Below are 22,202 nucleotides of genomic sequence, written 5' to 3'. Positions count from 1 at the left end.
CTTTTGGACCTAGACTTGGCACTCCAGTACCGCTTGCCGTGCGGTAGCAGAGAGAACAGTCTATGACTAGGGTGGCTTTGACAATTTGAGGGCCTTTCTCTGACACCGCCTGGTATAGAGGTCCTGGATGGCAGGAAGCTTGGCCCCAGTGATGTACTGGGCTGTACGCACTACCCTCTGTAGTGCCTTGCGGTCAGAGGCTGAGCAGTTGCCATACCAGGCGGTGATGCAACCAGTCAGGATGCTCTCGATGGTGCAGCAGTAGGACTTTTTGAGGATCTGACGACCCATGCCAAATCTTTTCAGTCTCCTGAGGGGGAACAGGCTTTGTCGTGCCCTCTTCACGACTGTATTGGTGTATTTGGACCATGATAGTTTGTTGGTGATGTGGACACCAAGGAACTTGAAGCTCTCAACCTGTTCCACTACAGCCCCGTCGATGAGGATGGGGGCGTGCTCAGTCCTCCTTTTTTTCCCTGTAGTCATCTCCTTTGTCTTGGTCACGTTGAGAGAGAGGTTGTTATCCTGGCATCACACGGCCAGGTCTCTGACCTCCTCCCTATAGGCTGTCTCATCGTTGTCGGTGATCAAGCCTACCACTGTTGTGTCGTTGGCAAACTTAATGATGGTGTTGGAGTCGTGCCTGGCCATGCAGTCATGGGTGAACAGGGAGTACAGGAGGGGACTGAGCACGCACCCCTGAGGGGCCCCCGTGTTGAGGATCAGTGTGGCTGATGTGTTGTTACCTACCCTTACCACCTGGGGGCGGCCCGTCAGGAAGTCCAGGATCCAGTTGCAGAGGGAGGTGTTTAGTCCCAGGATCCTTAGCTTAGTGACGAGCTTTGAGGGCACTATGGTGATGAACGCTGAGCTGTAGTCAATGAAATGCCCTTTCCCACCTGTTCCTCTTGTCCAGGTGGGAAAGGGCAGTGTGGAGTGCAATAGAGATTGCATCATCTGTGGATCTGTTGGGGCGGTATGCAAATTGGAGTGGGTCTAGGGTTTCTGGGATAATGGTGTTGATGTGAGCCATGACCAGCCTTTCAAAGCACTTCATGGATACAGACGTCAGTGCTACGAGTCGGTAGTCATTTAGGCAGGTTATCTTAGTGTCCTTGGGCACGGGGACTATGGTGGTCTGCTTGAAACATGTTGGTATTACAGACTCAGTCAGGGACATGTTGAAAATGTCAGTGAAGACACTTGCCAGTTGGTCAGCACATGCTCGGAGTACACGTCCTGGTAATCCGTCTGGCCCTGCGGCCTTGTGAATGTTGACCTGCTTAAAAGTCTCACTCACATCGGCTACGGAGAGTGTGATCACATAGTAATCCAGAACAGCTGGTGCTCTCATGCATGCTTCAGTGTTGCTTGCTTCGAAGCAAGCATAGAAGTGGTTTAGCTCATCTGGTAGGCTTGTGTCACTGGGCAGCTCGCGACTTTGCTTCCCTTTGTAGTCTATAATAGTTTTCAGGCCCTGCCACATCAGATGAGCGTCAGAGCCGGTGTAGTACGATTCAATCTTAGTCCTGTATTGACTCTTTGCCTGTGATGGTTTGTCGGAGGGCATAGTGGGATTTCTTATAAGCATCCGGGTTAGAGTCCCACTCCTTGAAAGCGGCAGCTCTACCCTTTAGCTCAGTGCGGATGTTGCCTGTAATCCATGGCTTCTGGTTGGGGTATGTACATACGGTCACTGTGGGGACGACGTCATCGATGCACTTATTGATGAAGCCAGTGACTGATGTGGTGTACTCCTCAATGCTATCTGAAGAATCCTGGAACATGTTCCAGTCTGTGCTAGCAAAACAGTCCTGTAGCTTAGCATCTGCGTCATCTGACCACTTTTTTATTAATCGAGTCACTGGTGCTTCCTGCTTTAGTTTTTGCTTAAAAGCAGGAATCAGGAGGATATAATTATGGTCAGATTTGCCAAATGGAGGGCGAGGGAGAGCTTTGTATGCGTCTCTGTGTGTGGAGTAAAGGTGGTCTAGAGTTTTTTTTTCCTCTGGTTGCACATTTAACATGCTGGTAGAAATTAGGTAGAACGGATTTAAGTTTCCCTGCATTAAAGTCCCCGGCCACTAGGAGCGATGTCTCTGGATGAGCGTTTTCCTGTTTAGTTATGGCCTTATACAGCTCATTGAGTGCAATCTTAATGCCAGCATTGGTTTGTGGTGGTAAATAGACAGCTATGAAAAATATAGATGAAAACTCCCTTGGTAAATAATGTGGTCTACAGCATATCATAAGATACTCTACCTCAGGCGAGCAAAACCTCGAGACTTCCTTAGTATTTGATTTTGTGCACCAGCTGTTGTTTACAAATATACACAGACTGCCACCCCTTGTCTTACCGGAGTCAGCCGTTGTGTCCTGCCAATGTAGCGTATATCCCGTCAGCTGTATGTTGTCCATGTCGTCGTTCAGCCACGACTCGGTGAAACATAAGATATTACAGTTTTTAATGTCCCTTTGGTAGGATAACCGTAATATTAGGTCATCTAATTTATTTTCAAATGATTGAACATTGGCTAATAGGATTGATGGAAGAGGCAGTTTACTCGCTCGCCGTCGGATCCTTACATGGCACCCCGACCTACGTCCACAATATCTCCGTCTCTTTCTCCTGCGAATGATGGGGATTTGGGCCTTGTCGGGTGTCTGTAGGATATCCTTCACGTCCGACTCGTTGAAGAAAAAATCTTTGTCCAATACGAGGTGAGTTATCGCTGTCCTGATATCCAGAAGCTCTTTTTGGTTAAGAGACGATGGCAGAAACCTTATGTACAGAATAAATTACAAATAATGCGAAAAAACACACATAATAGTACAACTGGTTAGAGGGCTGTAAAACGGCAGCCATCTTCTCCGGCGCCAGCATTTAAATGTCCTGCAGGTCACGTCCTACATATTTCTTTATATTCCTTTGGAAGTCGGGAAGGATGATAATTTGGCCGATATTAACTGTGGGTGGTTGGCATTGATTACGGACTGAGGCACCCATGCAGGAGTTGTAGAGAGTGACAGAACCTGTGAGGGTGACCTCAGGTTACTTAGAGTGTAGCTAGGTCATAGACTATGACTAAGAAGCATTGGTTGTGAGGGACATCGCCAGCTCCACACACATTCTTGGGCTTTGATGGATAGTAAAAGGGTTGCAGAAGAGGTGGAGCTGATCAAGCATGGTGCACAAAGACCACTATCTCGGTGCACAAAGACCACTATCTCACAGTCAATCCCCAGGCACCATAACTGATCACATACAGCAAGTTTTAACATCCTTATTTTTGCCAATATTGCATATGTCCTTATAGGGATGTTGGGATGACAGCACAGTTTCCCAGACCAATGCATGAGTCACCCCAGCTTGTCATGTGTGCTTGTCATGTGTGGTTGCATCCTCCCCATACACCATAATGTCAACATATACTTAAAGACCAAAAGTATGTGGACACCTGCTTGTCTAACATCTCATTCCAAAATCATGGGCATTAATATGGAGTTGGTCCCCCCTTTGCTGCTATAACAGCCTCCACTCTTCTGGGAAGGCTTTCCACTAGATGTTGGAACATTGCTGTGGGGACTTGCTTCCATTCAGCCACAAGAGCATTAGTGAGGTCGGGCACTGATGTTGGGCAATTAGGCCTGGCTCGCAGTCAGCGTTCCAATTCATCCCAAAGGTGTTCGATGGGGTTGAGGTCAGGACTCTGTGCAGGCCAGTCAAGTCCTTCAATCTCGACAAACCATTTCTGTATGGACCTCGCTTTGTGCACGGGGGCATTGTCATGCTGAAACAGGAAAGGGCCTTCCCCAAACTGTTGCCACAAAGTTGGAAGCACAGAATCGTCTAGAATGTCATTGTATGCTGTAGCGTTAAGATTTCCCTTCACTGGAACTAAGGGACCTAGCCTGAACCATGAAAAACAGCCCCAGAACATTATTCCTCCTCCATCAAACTTTACAGTTGGCACTATGCATTGGGCCAGGTAGCGTTCTCCTGGCATCCGCCAAACCCAGCTTCGTCTGTCGAACTGCCAGATGGTGAAGCGTGATTCATCACTCCAGACAACGCATTTCCACTGCTCCAGAGTCCAATGGCGGCGAGCTTTACACAACCCCAGCAGACGCTTGGCATTGCGCATGGTGATCTTAGGCTTGTGTGCGGCTGCTCGGCCATGGAATCCCATTTCATGAAGCTCACGATGAACAGTTCTTGTGCTGACGTTGCTTCCAGAGGCAGTTTGGTGTGTTGCAACCGAGGACAGACTTCAGCACTCGGTGGTCCCGTTCTGTGACCTTGTGTGGCCTACCACTTCGCGGCTGAGCCGTTGTTGCTCCTAGAAGTTTCCACTTTACAATAACAGCACTTACAGTTGACCGGGGCAGCTCAAGCAGGGCAGAAATTTGACACTGACTTATTGGAAAGGTGGCATCCTATGACGGTGCCTCGTTGAATGTCACTGAGCGCTTCAGTAAGGCCATTCTACTGCCAATGTTTGTCTATGGAGATTGCATGGCTGTGTGCTCAATTTTATACTCCTGTCAGCAACGGGTGTGGCTGAAATAGCAGAATCCACTAACTTTTGGATATATAGTGTATAAGGCAACTCTGGGGCAGACAGCCAGGATGGTGGACATGATTGTCTGGATGAAGCAATGTGCCAGCTCAACTCAAACAGGATACGAGTGCACCGGAACATCCCATTGTGCGTCACAAATACAGTGATCCAGCAGAAGGTCATATTGGATTCAGGCAGAGACGTATTGGACTAGCAATGAATCAAACCTCACTTCTAAATGATAAGGAGGTGACTGAAGAGCCCAATCCTTAAGGCGCAAGTTATACCACAGTGGGGGCAAGTTGTAGAGCTAGGGAGAGGGTGACTTGGAATGCTTGGTGTTGCCAGTCCAAGCAGTCTGCTGCCTTTTTATATATCCAGACAAAGGTGTTTGAGTGTATTTGGTGGGCATTTTAGATGCAACAGTAGAGGCTGAACATATACAATCCATAGAGAAACCTGACTTGAAAAAATTACAGTTTTCAGTGTCTGAGCCCACTTGCCTTAGAGCTGATTACAATACCCACAACATCAAAAAACATGTAACTGTATTTTTTGTCAGGCAGGACCATACAGCACTGAATGAGATCAAATTTGATTTGGAAAGTTGTCTGTTAAACAGCTACCAAAAAGTGAAGATACTTCTGCCTATTGTATCTTTGTGTTTACAGGTCTATATTTCCAAGATGCATTAAGAGATCCTAACGTTGTTTGTTTGTATATGTAGAGCAGACAACTGACTACTTTTATTCCACATTTTAGCAATATCAGAGCTTGCCATTTTGGTTTACATGAGCTTATGTGTAACAACATCCATTAATTTAACCATTTTTGCGGTGAAATATTTTTATACAACCATCCATTTCATATGGTTGTGTTTTAATACCTCGGGTAGGGGTATCTCAAACTAAAACCATGAGGATTGGCCATTATTATATTAGCTAGCATCACATGGTATATGATACAAACCTAAACAATTGTTGTGGACAATGAATTGTCATTTGAAAAATATACTTCAGATTGTGCACACCCTCTGTCTACAGAAGGCTATTCAGACAGAAATAGCCACATATACAGTTGAAGTCAGAAGTTTACATACACTTAGGTTGGAGTCATTAAAACTAATTTTTCAACCACTCCACAAATTTCTTGTTAACAAACTATAGTTTTGGCAAGTCGGTAAGGACATCTACTTTGTGCATGACACAAGTATTTTGTCCAACAATTGTTTACAGACAGATTATTTCACTTATAATTCACTGTAGCACAATTCCAGTGGGTCAGAAGTTTACATTCACTAAGTTGACTGTGCCATTAAACAGCTTGGAAAATTCCATAAAATGATGTCATGGCTTTAGAAGCTTCTGATAGGCTAATTGATATAATTTGAGTCAATTGGAGGTGTACCTGTGGATGTATTTCAAGGCCTACCTTCAAACTCCGTGCCTCTTTGCTTGACATCATGGGAAAATCAAAAGAAATCAGCCAAGACCTCAGAAAAACAATTGTAGACCTCCACAAGTCTGGTTCATCCTTGGGAGCAATTTCCAAACACCTGAAGGTACCACGTTCATCTGTACAAACAATAGTACGCAAGTATAAACACCATGGGACCACGCAGCCATCATACCGCTCAGGAAGGAGACGCGTTCTGTCTCCTAGAGATGAACGTACTTTGGTGCGAAAAGTGCAAATCAATCCCAGAACAACAGCAAAGGACCTTGTGAAGATGCTGGAGGAATCAGGTACAAAAGTGTCTATATCCACAGTAAAACGAGTCCTACATCGACATAACCTGAAACGCCGCTCAGCAAGGAAGAAACCCCTGTTCCAAAACAGCCATAAAAAAGCCTTTAAATTGTTTAACTTGGGTCAAATGTTTCAGGTAGCCTTCCACAAGCTTCCCACAATAAGTTGGGTGAATTTTGGCCCATTCCTCCTGACAGAGCTGGTGTAACTGAGTCAGGTTTGTAGGCCTCCTTGCTCGCAAACAGTTTTTCAGTTCTGCCCACAAATATTCTATAGGATTGAGATCAGGGCTTTGAAGGCCACTCTAATACCTTGACTTTGTTGTACTTAAGCCATTTTGCCACAACTTTGGAAGTATGCTTGGGGTCATTGTCCATTTGGAAGACCCATTTGCGACCAAGCTTTAACTTCCTGACTGATGTCTTGAGATATTGCTTCAATATATCCACATAATTTTCTTCCTCATGATGCCATCTATTTTGTGAAGTGCACTAGTCCCTCCTGCAGCAAAGCACCCCCACAGCAAGATGCTGCCACCCCCGTGCTTCACAGTTGGGATGGTGTTCTTCGGCTTGCAAGTACCCCTTTTTCCTCCAAACACAACGATGGTCATTATGGCCAAACAGCTCTATTTTTGTTTCATCAGACCAGAGGACATTTCTCAAAAAAGTATGATCTTTGTCCCCATGTGCAGTTGCAAACCTTAGTCTGGCTTTTTTATGGCGGTTTTTGAGCAGTGGCTTCTTCCTTCCTGAGTGGCTTTCAGGTTATGTCGATATAGGACTAGTTTTACTGTGGATATAGATACTTTAGTACCTGTTTCCTCCAGCATCTCAAATTAAATCACATTTTATTTGTCACATACACGTGTTTAGCAGATGTTATTGTGGGTGTAGCGAAATGCTTGTGCTTCTAGCTCCGACAGTGCAGTAATATCTAACAAGTAATATCTAACAATTTCACAACATATATTGTCACGGTTTCGGCCGAGGCTGCCTCTCTTCCTTGTTCGGGCAGGCTTCGGCGTTCGTTGTCTCCGGAATACTAGCTGCCACGTTGTATGTTTCATGTTCGTTTGCTTTTGTCTGTTTGTTGTGACACCTGTTCTCGTTTAGCGTAATTAGTGTCCTATAAGTTTCTCGTTGTGTTTGTCTAGTGTTGTGTGTTATTGATTTTGGTCTGTCGTGTGTTGGGCTTATTTAGCTATTTCGCTCGGTTGAGCTTCCCTCCACTGCGTTGGAGTGTTTACGCACCTGTTTAGTGCGCTTTTGTTTGTTCGCCTTCGTGCGTAATTTCGCCTTCGGGCAAGTCGTGTCGTATTTTCCTTGTTGGAGATTGACTAAAGTCTGTTGGACTATACTTCGGTGTCCTGCGTTTGATTCCACCACTACACCCACCTACAGCACTCGTGACAGAATAACACACCTTAAAGAATGGAATCAGCAGGAGCCGCAGCAGCCCAGGCGACGCTGGAGGACAAGGTCCGGGAACAAAGGGACCAGATCCTGCAGATGGGGACCGCACTGCAGGAGGTGATCACCACCATCCGAGGCTGGGGGACGCCTCCACCGCCACCCTCCCTGCCAGCACCATCGGCCAGTCAGCCCATTCCCGCACCGGAACCCCGAGGAGTCCGACTCTCGCTCCCGAGGGCCTACGATGGGACCGCGGCCGGGTGTCAGGGATTCCTTCTCCAGGTGGAGCTGTACCTGGCCACCGTGCACCCGGCGCCCTCGGGACATGAGAGCGTGTCCGCCCTGATCTCCTGCCTTTCCGGGAAGGCGTTGGAATGGGCCAACGCGGAGTGGAGGAGGATCGACGCGGACACCATCACATACGACGAGTTCTCCCGCCGCTTCAGGGCGGTGTTTGACCATCCCCGGAGGGAGCGGCGGGGAGCGTCTGGTCTTCCTCCGGCAGGGGAGGAGGAGTGCCCAGGAGTTCGCCCTCGAATTCCGTACTCTAGCGGCAGATGCAGGGTGGAATGATCGGGCTCTCGTCGATCACTACAGATGTAGTCTACGAGAGGACGTCCGTCGGGAGCTGGCCTGTAGGGACACCAGCCTCGTTCGACCAGTTGGTCGACATGTCCATCAGGCTGGATAACCTGCTAGCTACCCGCGGACGTCCCGAGGGGGGTCCGTCCATTTCACCCTCCAGTGCCTCCGAGCCGTGCCCCATGGAGCTCGGGGGCGCTGGCGCTAGAGAGAGGAGGGGTCGGCTTACTAGGGGGTCCATCTCCTGCACCAACTGTGGTCGGGGAGGACACACCGCGGCTAGGTGCTGGGGATGGCCTCCTAGGGGAGAGGACGACAGGTCCCGCACTGGGGATTCCTTCCAGGTGAGTAGGCGCCCCACTCACCCAGAGCTCTCTGTTGCGCATTTATGTATACCTGTGAGTTTTCCACAGGTAGCACCTCATTCCCAGCATAAGGCGCTGGTAGATTCAGGCGCGGCTGGGAATTTTGTTGATAAGAAGTTTTGTTTAGCCTTAGGGATTCCCCTTCTTCCTGTTGATGTCCCTTTCCCCATTCATGCCCTAGATAGCCGTCCGTTGGGTGCGGGCTTGATCAGGGAAGTCACTGCGCCACTTAGGATGTGTGCGCAGGGGGGTCATCAGGAGATGATTCAGCCATTTCTGATTGACTCGCCTGCGTATCCGGTGGTGCTGGGCATGCCCTGGTTGAGTACCCATAACCCATCTATTTCGTGGCAGGAGAGGGCTCTGATGGAGTGGTCTGCCCAGTGTGTGGGTCGATGTTTGGGCGTTTCCGTAGGGGCTACCTCGGTGGAGAGTCCAAACCAGGTGCCCGCATTGCACGTTCCCCCTGAGTATGGGGATTTGGCTATCGCGTTTAGTAAGTCGAGGGCGACGCGGTTGCCACCCCATAGGCAGGGAGATTGTGCGATAGACCTCCAGGCAGGAGCTGCGCTCCCACGGAGCCATGTGTATCCTCTGTCTCAGGAGGAGAAGAAAGCTATGGAGACTTACATAGACGAATCTCTGAGACAAGGATACATACGGCCTTCCACTTCCCCTGCGTCCTCGAGTTTCTTTTTTGTGAAGAAGAAGGATGGTGGTTTACGCCCGTGCATCGATTACCGTGGTCTCAATCAGATCACGGTGAAGTACAGTTATCCACTCCCGCTGATTGCGACCATGACTGAGTCCTTGCATGGGGCGCGTTTCTTCACTAAATTAGATCTCAGGAGCGCGTACAACTTAGTGCGCATCAGGGAGGGCGATGAATGGAAGACAGCCTTTAGTACCACCTCGGGCCATTACGAGTATCTTGTCATGCCATACGGGTTGATGAACGCTCCGTCAGTTTTCCAATCATTCGTGGATGAGATCTTCAGGGACATGCAGGGGCAGGGGGTCGTTGTGTACATAGATGACATTCTTGTGTACTCGCCTACCCGTGTCGAGCATGTGGCCCTGGTGCGCAGAGTGTTGCGGAGGCTGGTGGAGCACGACCTGTATGTTAAGGCAGAGAAGTGTCTGTTTTTCCAGGAGTCGGTCTCCTTTTTGGGGTATCAGTTGTCTGCGTCAGGGGTGAAGATGGAGGTAGACCGGGTGTCAGCCGTGCGTAATTGGCAAACACCAACCACTGTGAAGGAGGTGCAGCAGTTTTTGGGGTTTGCGAATTACTACCGGAGGTTTATCCGGGGGTTTTGGACAGGTGGCAGCTCCCATCACGCTCTCTTGAAGGGGGTCCGGTGCGTCTGCAGTGGTCTGCCGAGGCGGACAGGGCGTTTGGGAGGCTGAAGGACCTGTTTACCTCGGCTCGGTGCTGGCGCATCCGGATCCCTCTTTACCATTTCAGGTAGAGGTGGACGCGTCTGAGGCCGGTATAGGAGCCGTGCTTTCACAACGGTCAGGCGCGCCACCTAAACTCCGCCCCTGTGCCTTTTATTCCAAGAAGCTCAGTCCGGCGGAGCGAAACTATGACGTAGGGGACAGGGAGCTGTTAGCCGTGGTACAGGCCCTAAAGGTGTGGAGGCACTGGCTCGAGGGGGCTCAACACCCTTTCCTCATTTTGACGGACCACCGTAACCTGGAGTACATCCGGGCAGCGAGGAGGCTAAACCCTCGGCAGGCAAGATGGAATATGTTTTTGACCAGTTTACATTTAAGACCACGTACATCCCTGGGTCACAGAACGGTAAGGCAGATGCGCTGTCTCGGCGGTATGACACGGAGGAGAGGTCCGTGGAGCCCACTCCCATACTGCCGGAGTCGTGTCTGGTGGCACCGGTAGTGTGGGGAGGTCGATGCTGAGCTCGAGCGGGCGTTACGCACCGACCCTAGTCCACCGCAATGCCCGGAGGGTCGGAAGTACGTTCCGCTCGAGGTTCGGGATCGATTGATCTATTGGGCTCACACGTCACCCTCCTCTGGACACCCGGGTATCGGCCGGACAGTGCACTGTCTTAGTGCCAAGTACTGGTGGCCCACGTTGGCAAGGGATGTGAGGGTTTATGTTTCCTCCTGCTCGGTGTGCGCCCAGTGTAAGGCGCCTAGACATCTGCCTAGGGGTAAGTTACTACCCCTGCCCGTTCCACAACGACCATGGTCCCACCTCTCGGTGGATTTCCTTACTGACCTTCCTCCTTCACAGGGGAATACCACTATACTGGTCGTTGTGGACCGGTTTTCTAAGGCCTGTCGTTTGCTCCCCATGCCGGTCCTTCCTACCGCCCTGCAAACTGCCGAAGCCCTATTCACCCATGTGTTCCGGCACTACGGGGTACCCGAGGATATTGTGTCTGATCGAGGTCCCCAATTTACCTCCAGAGTCTCGAGAGCTTTTATGGAGCGGTTGGGGGTCTCGGTGAGCCTCACCTCGGGTTACCACCAGAGTAATGGGCAGGTGGAACGTGTGAACCAGGATGTGGGTAGGTTTCTTAGAACATACTGCCAGGACCGGCCGGAGGAGTGGGCAAGGTACGTTCCCTGGGCCGAAATGGCCCAGAATTCCCTACGCCATTCCTCCACTAACCTAACCCCTTTCCAATGTGTGTTAGGTTACCAGCCGGTTCTGGCACCTTGGCAGCAGAGCCAGATCGAGGCTCCTGCGGTGGATGAGTGGGCGCGGCGCTCGGAGGAGACATGGAACGCTGCACACGTCCACCTGCAGCGGGCCCTCCGACATCATAAGGCGCGCGCCGATCTCCACCGCAGTGAGGACCGGTGTACGCACCTGGTGATCGAGTCTGGCTCTCTACCAGAAACCTGCCCCTCCGCCTGCCCTGTCGGAAACTGGGTCGGCGGTTTGTAGGGCCATTTAAAGTCCTGGGAAGGTTGAACGAGGTGTGTTACAAATTACAACTACCTGTTGAATATAAAAGTATTAACCCCTCGTTCCATGTGTCCCTTCTCAGGCCAGTGGTAGCTGGCCCACTCCAAGAAAGTGAGATCAGGGAGACTCCTCCGCCCCATTGGACATCGAGGGGGCACCGGCGTACTCCGTGAGGTCCATCTTGGATTCGAGACGTCGGATGGGGGTCTCCAATATCTAGTGGAGTGGGAGGGTACGGTCCGGAGGAGCGGTGCTGGGGTGCCGAGGAGAGACATTTTGGACCCGTCTCTCCTGATGGAATTCCATCGTGGGCACCCGACGCACCCTGCTCCGCGTCCTCCGGGTCGTCCCCGAGGCCGGAGTCGGCGCACGTCTGGAGCCGCGCGTCAAGGGGGGGGTACTGTCACGGTTTCGGCCGAGGCTGCCTCTCTTCCTTGTTCGGGCAGGCTTCGGCGTTCGTTGTCTCCGGAATACTAGCTGCCACCGTTGTATGTTTCATGTTCGTTTGCTTTTGTCTGTTTGTTGTGACACCTGTTCTCGTTTAGCGTAATTAGTGTCCTATAAGTTTCTCGTTGTGTTTGTCTAGTGTTGTGTGTTATTGATTTTGGTCTGTCGTGTGTTGGGCTTATTTAGCTATTTCGCTCGGTTGAGCTTCCCTCCACTGCGTTGGAGTGTTTACGCACCTGTTTAGTGCGCTTTTGTTTGTTCGCCTTCGTGCGTAATTTCGCCTTCGGGCAAGTCGTGTCGTATTTTCCTTGTTGGAGATTGACTAAAGTCTGTTGGACTATACTTCGGTGTCCTGCGTTTGATTCCACCACTACACCCACCTACAGCACTCGTGACATATATCCTATACACACAAATCTAGTAAGGAATGGAATTTAAGAATATGTACATATATGGACAAGCAATGACAGAGCGGCATGGACTAAGATACAGTAGAATATTATAGAATAGAGTAGAGTATATACATATGAGATGAGTAGTGTAAGATATGTAAACATTACTAAAGTGACTAGTTTTCCATTTCTTAAAGTGGCCAGTGATTTCAATAGGCAGCAGCAGCCTCTAATGTGCTAGTGATGGCTATTTAACAGTCTGATGGCCTTGAGATAGAAGCTGTTTTTCATTCTCTCGGTCCCAGCTTTGATGCACCTGTACTGACCTTGCCTTCTGGATGATAGCGGGGTGAACAGGCAGTGGCTCGGGTGGTTGATGTCCTTGATGATATTTTTGACCTTCCTGTGACATCGGGTGCTGTAGGTGTCTGGGAGGGCGGGTAGTTTGCCCCCGGTAATGCGTTCGGCAGACCGCACCACCCTCTGGAGAGCCCTGCGTTTGCGGTAGGTGCAGTTGCCGTACCAGGCGGTGATACAGCCAACAGGATGCTCTCAATTGTGCATCTGTAAAAGTCTGTGAGGGTTTTAGGTGCCAAGCCAAATTTCTTCAGCCTCCTGAGGTTGAAGAGACGCTGTTGCGCCTTCTTCACCACACTGTCTGTGTGGGTGGACCATTTCAGTTTGTCAGTGATATGTACACAGAGGAACTTAACTTTCCACCTTCTCCACTGCTGTCCCGTCGATGTGGAAAGGGGGGTACTCCCTCTGCTGTTTCCTGAAGTCCATGATCATCTCCTTTGTTTTGTTGACGTTGAGTGAGAGGTTATTTTCCTGGCACCACACTCCCAGAGCCCTCACCTCCTCCCTGTAGGCGGTCTCGTCATCGTTGGTAATCCAGCCTACTACTGTTGTGTCGTCTGCAAACTTGATGATTGAGTTGGAGGCGTGCTTGACCACGCAGTCATGGGTGAACAGGGAGTACAGGAGGGGGCTGAAAACGTACCCTTGTGGGGCCCCAGTGTTGAGGATCAGCGAAGTGGAGATGTTGTTTTCTACCTTCACCACCTGGGGGCGGCCCGTCAGGGCGGGGTTCAGACCCAGGGCCTCGAGCTTAATGATGAGCTTGGAGGGTACTATGGTGTTGAATGCTGAGCTATAGTCAATGAACAGCATTCTTACATAGGTATTCCTCTTGTCCAGATAGGATAGGGCTGTGTGCAGTGTGATGGTGGTTGCATCGTCTATGGATCTATTGGGGCGGTAAACAAATAGAAGTGGGTCTAGGGTGACAGGTAAGGTAGAGGTGATATGATCCTTGACTAGTCTCTCAAAGCACTTCATGATGACAGAGGTGAGTGCTACGGGGCGATAGTCATTTAGTTCAGTTACCTTTGCTTTCTTGGGTACAGGAACAATGGTGGCCATCTTGAAGCATGTGGGAACAGCAGACTGGGAAAGGGAGATATTGAATATGTCGGTAAACACACCAGCCAGCTGGTCTGCGCATGCTCTGAGGACCCGGCTAGGGATGCCGTCTGGGCCGGCAGCCTTGCGGGGGTTAACATGTTTAAATGTCTTACTCACGTCGGCCATGGAGAAGGAGAGGCCACAGTCCTTGGTAGTGGGCCTCGTCGGTGGCACTGTGTTATCCTCAAAGCGGGCGAAGAAGGTGTTTAGCTTGTCTGGAAGCGAGACGTCGGTGTCGGCGACGTGGCTGGTTTTCCTTTTGTAGTCTGATTGTCTGTAGATCCTGCCACATATGTCTCGTGTCAGCCGTTGAGTTGCGACTCCACTTTGTCTCTATACTGATGTTTTGCCAGTTTAATTGCCTTGCGGAGTGAGTAGCTACACTGTTTGTATTCTGCCATATTCCCAGTCACCTTGCCATGATTAAATGCGGTGGTTCGTGCTTTCAGTTTTGCGCGAATGCTGCCTTCTATCCACGGTTTCTGGTTAGGGTAGGTTTTAATAGTCACAGTTGGCACAACATCACCTATACACTTCCTGATAAACTCAGTCACCATTTCAGTGTATTCATCTAAATTATTTTTGCAAGCTACCCGGAACATATCCTAGTCTGCGTGATCAAAACAATCTTGAAGTTTGGATTCCGATTGGTCAGACCAGCGTTGAATAGTCCTTAGCACGGGTACTTCCTGTTTGAGTTTCTGCCTATAGGAAGGGAGGAGCAAAATGGAGTCGTGGTCAGATTTGCTGAAAGGAGGGCGGGGGAGGGCCTTATAACCATCTCGGCAGTTAGAATAGCAATGGTTGAGAATTTTAGCAGCGCGAGTACAACAGTCGATATGTTGATAGATCTTCGGCAGCCTAGTCCTCCAATTTGCTTTGTTAAAATCCCCGGCTACAATAAATGCAGCCTGAAGATATGTGGTTTCCAGTTTGCATAAAGTCCAGTGAAGTTCTTTGAGGGCCGTCATGGTATCGGCTTGAGGGGGGATTTACACGGCCGTGACTATAACCGAAATCATACAGCATACATTTCATTACATGTCAACAGTGAACAAACATAATTCCTTTCTTGTCACAGTGGAGAGTTGAATAGAGTTCATTTCATGACCGAGTGGCTCATCTGTCTACTCTACGACGTGTTTATCTGAACATGGTGTCTTGTTTTGACTCCCAACATCCTTATAATAATAATAATATGCCATTTAGCAGACGCTTTTATCCAAAGCGACTTACAGTCATGCGTGCATACATTTTTGTGTATGGGTGGTCCCGGGGATCGAACCCACTACCTTGGCGTTACAAGCGCCGTGCTCTACCAGCTGAGCTACAGAGGATCCTTGATCAAACCAGTGATGTAACACCTGCAGGAAAAACAAGACAAGGTCAATTGATTTATAAAATAATTATCTGAAAATCATATTCTAAAAACAGTTAGGGCTCGGAAAAGGATAAATACTAAATAATATTTACAAACAAAAAACAACGAGCATTACACTGAACAAAACACATCCATGTATTGTGTGGTGTGTTGAAATATGAATAGCCAAGCCAAGCCTGATCTTCTAGATCTGACAAATATCCAAATGGCATTCCCAATAGCATAATAAAAATAAAACAAGAATTATAGATCATTCCTTTGAGCAGAAATGTAGTAGACATTCATGATCTATTTATTCTATGTCACTGGTTTAACCCAGTGTCCTGTGATACAATTGGGTGTTCATAACTACCAATCATTAATGAGAGCCTTACCGTGTGAGCCCTTGCACTGTTTGAGCACCTCGTTGAAGCTCTCGCACAAACTGAGGTCAGCCTGAGTGGTGGCGCAGTCCAGGAACTGTCGCACCTCAAACATGCATGGGCCCGGCTGGGAGGAGACAGGTCGAGGGGCCTCCTGTAATGGCACAGACACACACTTAAGTCACCTGTCAAAGATACTGTAGACATCTGCACTACTGTAAACAAGTACTGATTTGACTTCAGTGTGACAGTCATTATGTAAACTCAGCAAAAAAAGAATGTCCCTTTTTCAGGACCCTGTCTTTCAAAGATACAGTGGGGGAAAAAAGTATTTAGATTCCAGGCTGTATCACAACCGGCCGTGATTGGGAGTCCCATAGGGCAGCGCACAATTGTCCCAGCGTCGTCCGGGTTTGAATTTCGTCCGGGTAACAATTTGTTCTTAACTGACTTGCCTAGTTAAATAAAGGTTAAATTAAAATAAATTGCATAATAGTTCAAAACACATTACCTGGCTGGTGCCGAAGAACGACTGGCACTGCGACTTCCTCTAGCCATTCTTTACCACTTCAACCTGTTTCTGTCTTGCCCTCTTCTGAAGGCTCTTGTAACGCAAATGACCTTGTGTGAATTGCTCATGTGCAAACATACCGGTAAATTCTCACTCATGAGTAAAGAGTTTTTTTTTTGTTGATTTGATTAGGTACTTACTGAAGTTCAGTACGTTTTTATTATCACATAACAAACAACTTTTTTTAGAAAACGGTAAACAGACTATGAGAATGTTCTACTAGACGTTTCTCTGACTAATACAATTAGGCAAGCATGACAAGCTTTCAGTGACGTTCCAGTGTCCCCAAATCTCTGCTGAACTGCCAATGGTCAACATTTTAGGCAGTAACAAACGAAGTATCTTGCTTCAATCTTCAACCAATATCTATCGGTCATTCGCTGATGTATTGCCTTTGGCCACTTGATGGCGGTGAAAGTCCAGCAGAAAATAAGTCAACCCTCAACAATTTATCAAACTATGATTAGAATGAAGATTACATTTCAAGGTTCTTCTGTAATATAATAACTCCCAAAAACTAATTAACTAAACAATTAAACAAATCTGCGAGGTCTGTAAAACCTTTATTGAAACGAATATCATCATCATGCAGAGGCAGTCAAGTCAACAATCAGCTTGTAGTGGCAAGAATACTTAAACGGCACAACTTTAATCTATCCTGACATGTTCCCCAACTTTGGCGACTACTGAATATGTTTTTACCTCCCGCTTTGGGCTGGATGTGTCAATGTGTAGTTCATACATGCATAATCTATGAGCAGAATGATGCACACACAGCAGAGCGAGCGAGAGCGATGACGTGCTGCGCATATCTGCACATACACTTCTGGTCAAAAGTTTTAGAACACCTACTCATCAAAGGGTTTTTCTTAATTTTTTTTACTATTTTCTACATTGTAGAATAATAGTGAAGACATCAAAACTATGAAATAACACATATGGAATCATGTAGTAACCCCAAAAATATATTTTATATTTGAGATTCTTCAAATAGCCACCCTTTGCCTTGATGACAGCTTTGCACACTCTTGGCATTCTGTCAACCAGCTTCATGAGGTAGTCACCTGGAATGCATTTCAATTAACAAGTGTGCCTTCTTAAAAGTTAATTTGTGGAATTTCTTTCCTTAATGTGTTTGAGCCAATCAGTTGTGTTGTGACAAGGTAGGGGGGGTATACAGAAGATAGCCCTATTTGGTAAAAGACCAAGTCCATATTATGGCAAGAACAGCTTAAATAAGCAAAGAGAAATTAGCATGTCTTGAGAGGTTAGCATGTCTTGGGTATGATATTTGTGCGTCTGTAACTTTCTCACTCATCATTATTCACGATTCGAAATATTTAAATGAAAATGATTTGATAAAATATAGAATTTGTCCTTTACTACTAAAGCCCATAGAAACGCATTGAATAACACATTCATAAATGGCAAAAAAGTCAGGCCAAAAATAAAATCATAAGGAATAAGGTTTTGAAGTGTCTGTCCTATATCTAGGAGATACACTACATAGCCAAAGTATGTGGACATCCCTTCAAATTAGTGGATTCAGCTATTTCAGCCACATCCGTTGCTGACAGGTGTATAAAATCAAACACACAGCCATGCAATCTCCATAGACAAACATTGGCAGTAGAATGGCCCGTACTGAAGAGCTCAGTGACTTTCAACGTGGCACTGTCATAGGATGCCACCTTTCCAACAAGTCAGTTAGTCAAATTTCTGCCCTGCTAGAGCTGTTATTGTAAAGTGGAAACGTCTAGGAGCAACAACGTCTCAGCCACGACATGGTATGCCACACAAGCTCACGGAACGGGACCACCGAGTGCTGAAGCGCGTTGCGCGAAAAAATCGTCTGTCCTCGGTTGCAACACTCACTACCGAATTCCAAACTGCCTCTGGAATCAACATCAGCACAAGAACTGTTCGTCAGAAGCTTCATGAAATGGGTTTCCATGGCCGAGCAGCCGCACACAAGCCTAAGATCACCATGCGCAATGCCAAGCATCGCCTGGAGTGGAGTAAAGCTCGCCACCATTGGATTCTGAAGCAGTGGAAAAGTGTTCTCTGGAGTGATGAATCACGCTTTATTTTATTTATTTATTTTTATTTCACCTTTATTTAACCAGGTAAGCCAGTTGAGAACAAGTTCTCATTTACAACTGCGACCTGGCCAAGATAAAGCAAAGCAGTGCGATAAAAACAACAACACAGAGTTACATATGGGGTAAAAAAAACCTAAGGTCATAAAATACAACAGAAAATATATATACAGTGTGTGCAAATGTAGCAAGTTATGGAGGTAAGGCAATAAATAGGCTATAGTGCAAAATAATTACAATTAGTATTAACACTGGAATGATAGATGTGCAAGAGATTATGTGCAAATAGAGATACTGGGGTGCAAAAGAGCAAAATAAATAACAATATAGGGATGAGGTAGTTGGGTAGGCTAATTTCAGATGGGCTGTGTACAGGTGCAGTGATCGGTAAGGTGCTCTGACAACTGATGCTTAAAGTTAGTGAGGGAGATGAGAGTCTCCAGCTTCAGAGATTTTTGCAATTAATTCCAGTCATTGGCAGCAGAGAACTGGAAGGAATGGCGGCCAAAGGAGGTGTTGGCTTTGGGGATGACCAGTAAGATATACCTGCTGGAGCGCAGACTACGGGTGGGTGCTGCTATGGTGACCAATGAGCTAAGATAAGGCGGGGATTTGCCTAGCAGTGATTTATAGATGGCCTGGAGCCAGTGGGTTTGACGACGAACATGTAGTGAGGACCAGCCAACAAGAGCGTACAGGTCACAGTGGTGGGTAGTGTATGGGGCTTTGGAGACAAAACGGATGGCACTGTGATAGACTACATCCAATTTGCTGAGTAGAGTGTTGGAGGCTATTTTGTAAATGACAAGGATCAGTAGGATAGTCAGTTTTACAAGGGCATGTTTGGCAGCATGAGTGAAAGAGGCTTTGTTGCGAAATAGGAAGCCGATTCTAGATTTAACTTTGGATTGAAGATTCTTAATGTGAGTCTGGAAGGAGAGTTTACAGTCTAACCAGACACCTAGGTATTTGTAGTTGTCCACATACTCTAGGTCAGACCCGTCGAGAGTAGTGATTCTAGTCGGGTGGGCGGGTGCCAGCAGCGTTCGATTGAAGAGCATGCATTTAGTTTTACTAGTGTTTAAGAGCAGTTGGAGGCTACTGAAGGAGTGTTGTATGGCATTGAAGCTCGTTTGGAGGTTTGTTAACACAGTGTCCAATGAAGGGCCAGATGTATACAAAATGGTGTCGTCTGCGTAGAGGTGGATCTGAGAGTCACCAGCAGCAAGAGCGACATCATTGATATACACGGAGAAAAGAGTCGGCCCAAGAATTGAACCCTGTGGCACCCCCATAGAGACTGCCATAGGTCCAGACAACAGACCCTCCGATTTGACACATTGAACTCTATCTGAGAAGTAGTTGGTGAGCCAGGCGAGGCAGTCATTTGAGAAACCAAGGCTATTTAGTCTGCCAATAAGCATGCGGTGGTTGACAGAGTCGAAAGCCTTGGCCAGGTCGATGAAGACGGCTGCACAGTACTGCCTTTTATCGATCGCGGTTATAATATCGTTTAGGACCTTGAGCGTGGCTGAAGTGCACCCATGACCAGCTCGGAAACCGGATTGCATAGCGGAGAAGGTACGGTGGGATTCGAAATGGTCGGTGATCTGTTTGTTAACTTGGCTTTCAAATACTTTCGAAAGGCAGGTTAGGATGGATATAGGTCTGTAACAGTTTGGATCTAGAGTGTCACCCCCTTTGAAGAGGGGGATGACCGCGGCAGCTTTCCAATCTCTGGGGATCTCAGACGTTACGAAAGAGAGGTTGAACAGGCTAGTAATAGGGGTTGCGACAATTTCGGCGGGTAGTATTAGAAAGAAAGGGTCCAGATTGTCTAGCCCAGCTGATTTGTAGGGGTCCAGATTTTGCAGCTCTTTCAGAACATCAGCTGTCTGAATTTGTGTGAAGGAGAAGCGGGGGGGGCATGGGCAAGTTTCAGTGGAGGGTGCAGAGCTGGTGGCCGGGGTAGTGGTAGCCAGGTGGAAAGCATGGCCAGCCGTAGCAAAATGCTTGTTGAAATTCTTGATTATTGTAGATTTGTCGGTGGTGATAGTGTTTCCTAGCCTCAGTGCAGTGGGCAGCTGGGAGGAAGTGCTCTTATTCTCCATGGACTTTACAGTGTCCCAAAACTTTTTGGAGTTAGTGCTACAGGATTCAAATTTCTGTTTGATAAAGTTAGCCTTTGCTTTCCTGACTGCTTGTGTATATTGGTTCCTAACTTCCCTGAAAAGTTGCATATCGCGGGGGCTATTTGATGCTAATGCAGTACGCCACAGGATGTTTTTGTGCTGGTCAAGGGCAGTCAAGTCTGAGGAGAACCAGGGGCTATATCTTATTTTTTTAATGGGGCATGCTTATTTAAGATTGAGAGGAAATTACTTTTAAAGAACAACCAGGCATCCTCTACTGACGGAATGAGATCTATATCCATCCAGGATACCTGGGCCAGGTCAATTAGGAAGGCCTGCTCGCTAAAGTGTTTTAGGGAGCGTTTGACAGTGATGAGGGGTGGTCGTTTGACGGCGGACCCGTTACGGACGCAGGCAATAAGGCAGTGATCGCTGAGATCCTGGTTGAAGACAGCGGAGGTGTATTTAGAGGGTAAGTTAGTCAGGATGATATCTATGAGGGTACCCATGTTTACGGATTTAGGGTTGTACCTGGTAGGTTCGTTGATCATTTGTGTGAGATTGAGGGCATCTAGTTTGGATTGTAGGATGGCCGGGGTGTTAAGCATATCCCAATTTAGGTCACCAAGCAGTACGAACTCTGAGGATAAATGGGGGGCAATCAATTCACATATGGTGTCCAGGGCACAGCTGGGGGCTGAGGGGGGTCTGTAGCAAGTGGCAACAGTGAGAGACATTTCTGGAAAGGTGGATTTTTAGAAGTAGAAGCTCAAACTGTTTGGGCACAGACCTGGATAGTATGATAGAGCTCTGCAGGCTATCTCTACAGTAGATTGCAACTCCACCCCCTTTGGCAGTTCTATCTAGATGGAAAATGTTATAGTTGGGGATGGAAATTTCAGAACTTTTGGTGGCCAGGATTCAGACACTGCTAGAACATCAGGGTTGGCAGAGTGTGCTAACGCAGTGAATAACTCAAACTTAGGAAGGAGACTTCTGATATTAACATGCAAGAAACCAAGGTTTTTACGGTTACAGAAGTCAACAAATGATTGCGCCTGGGGAGTAGGAGTGATACTGAGGGCTGCAGGGCCTGGGTTAGCCTCTACATCACCAGAGGAACAGAGGAGGACTAGAATAAGGATACGGCTAAAGGCTTTAAGAACTGGTCTTCTAGTGCGTTGGGTACATAGAATAAAGGGGGCAGATTTCCGGGCGTTGTAGAAAAGATTCAGGGCATTATGTACAGACAAGGATATGGAAGGATATGAGTAAAGTGGAGGTAAACCTAAGCGTTGGGTAACAATGAAAGAGATAGCATCACTGGAGGCACCGATTGAGTCGGTCTCCACGTGTATGGGGGGTGGGGCAAAGGAGCTATCTAAGGCAGGTTTAGCTGGGCTGGGGGATCTACAGTGAAATAGTACAATAAGAAATATCCGAAACAGCAATAAGCAAACCATCTGGCAGTTTGACGGAAGAATCTGGGTTTGGCGGATGCCAGGAGCACTTTACCTGCCGAATGCATAGTGCCAATTGTAAAGTTTGGTAGAGGAGGAATAATAGTCTGGGGCTGTTTTTCATGGTTCGGGCCAGGTCCCTTAGTTCCAGTGAAGGAAAATCTTAACGCTACAGCATACAATGACATTCTAAACAATTCTGTGCTTCCAACTTTGTGGCAACAGTTTGGGGAAGGCCCTTTCCTGTTTCAGCATGACAATGCCCCCGTGCACAAAG

Source organism: Coregonus clupeaformis, chromosome 27 (genome assembly GCF_020615455.1).
Source record: "Coregonus clupeaformis isolate EN_2021a chromosome 27, ASM2061545v1, whole genome shotgun sequence".
NCBI lineage: Eukaryota > Metazoa > Chordata > Actinopteri > Salmoniformes > Salmonidae > Coregonus > Coregonus clupeaformis.
This window is presented reverse-complemented; position numbering follows the sequence as displayed.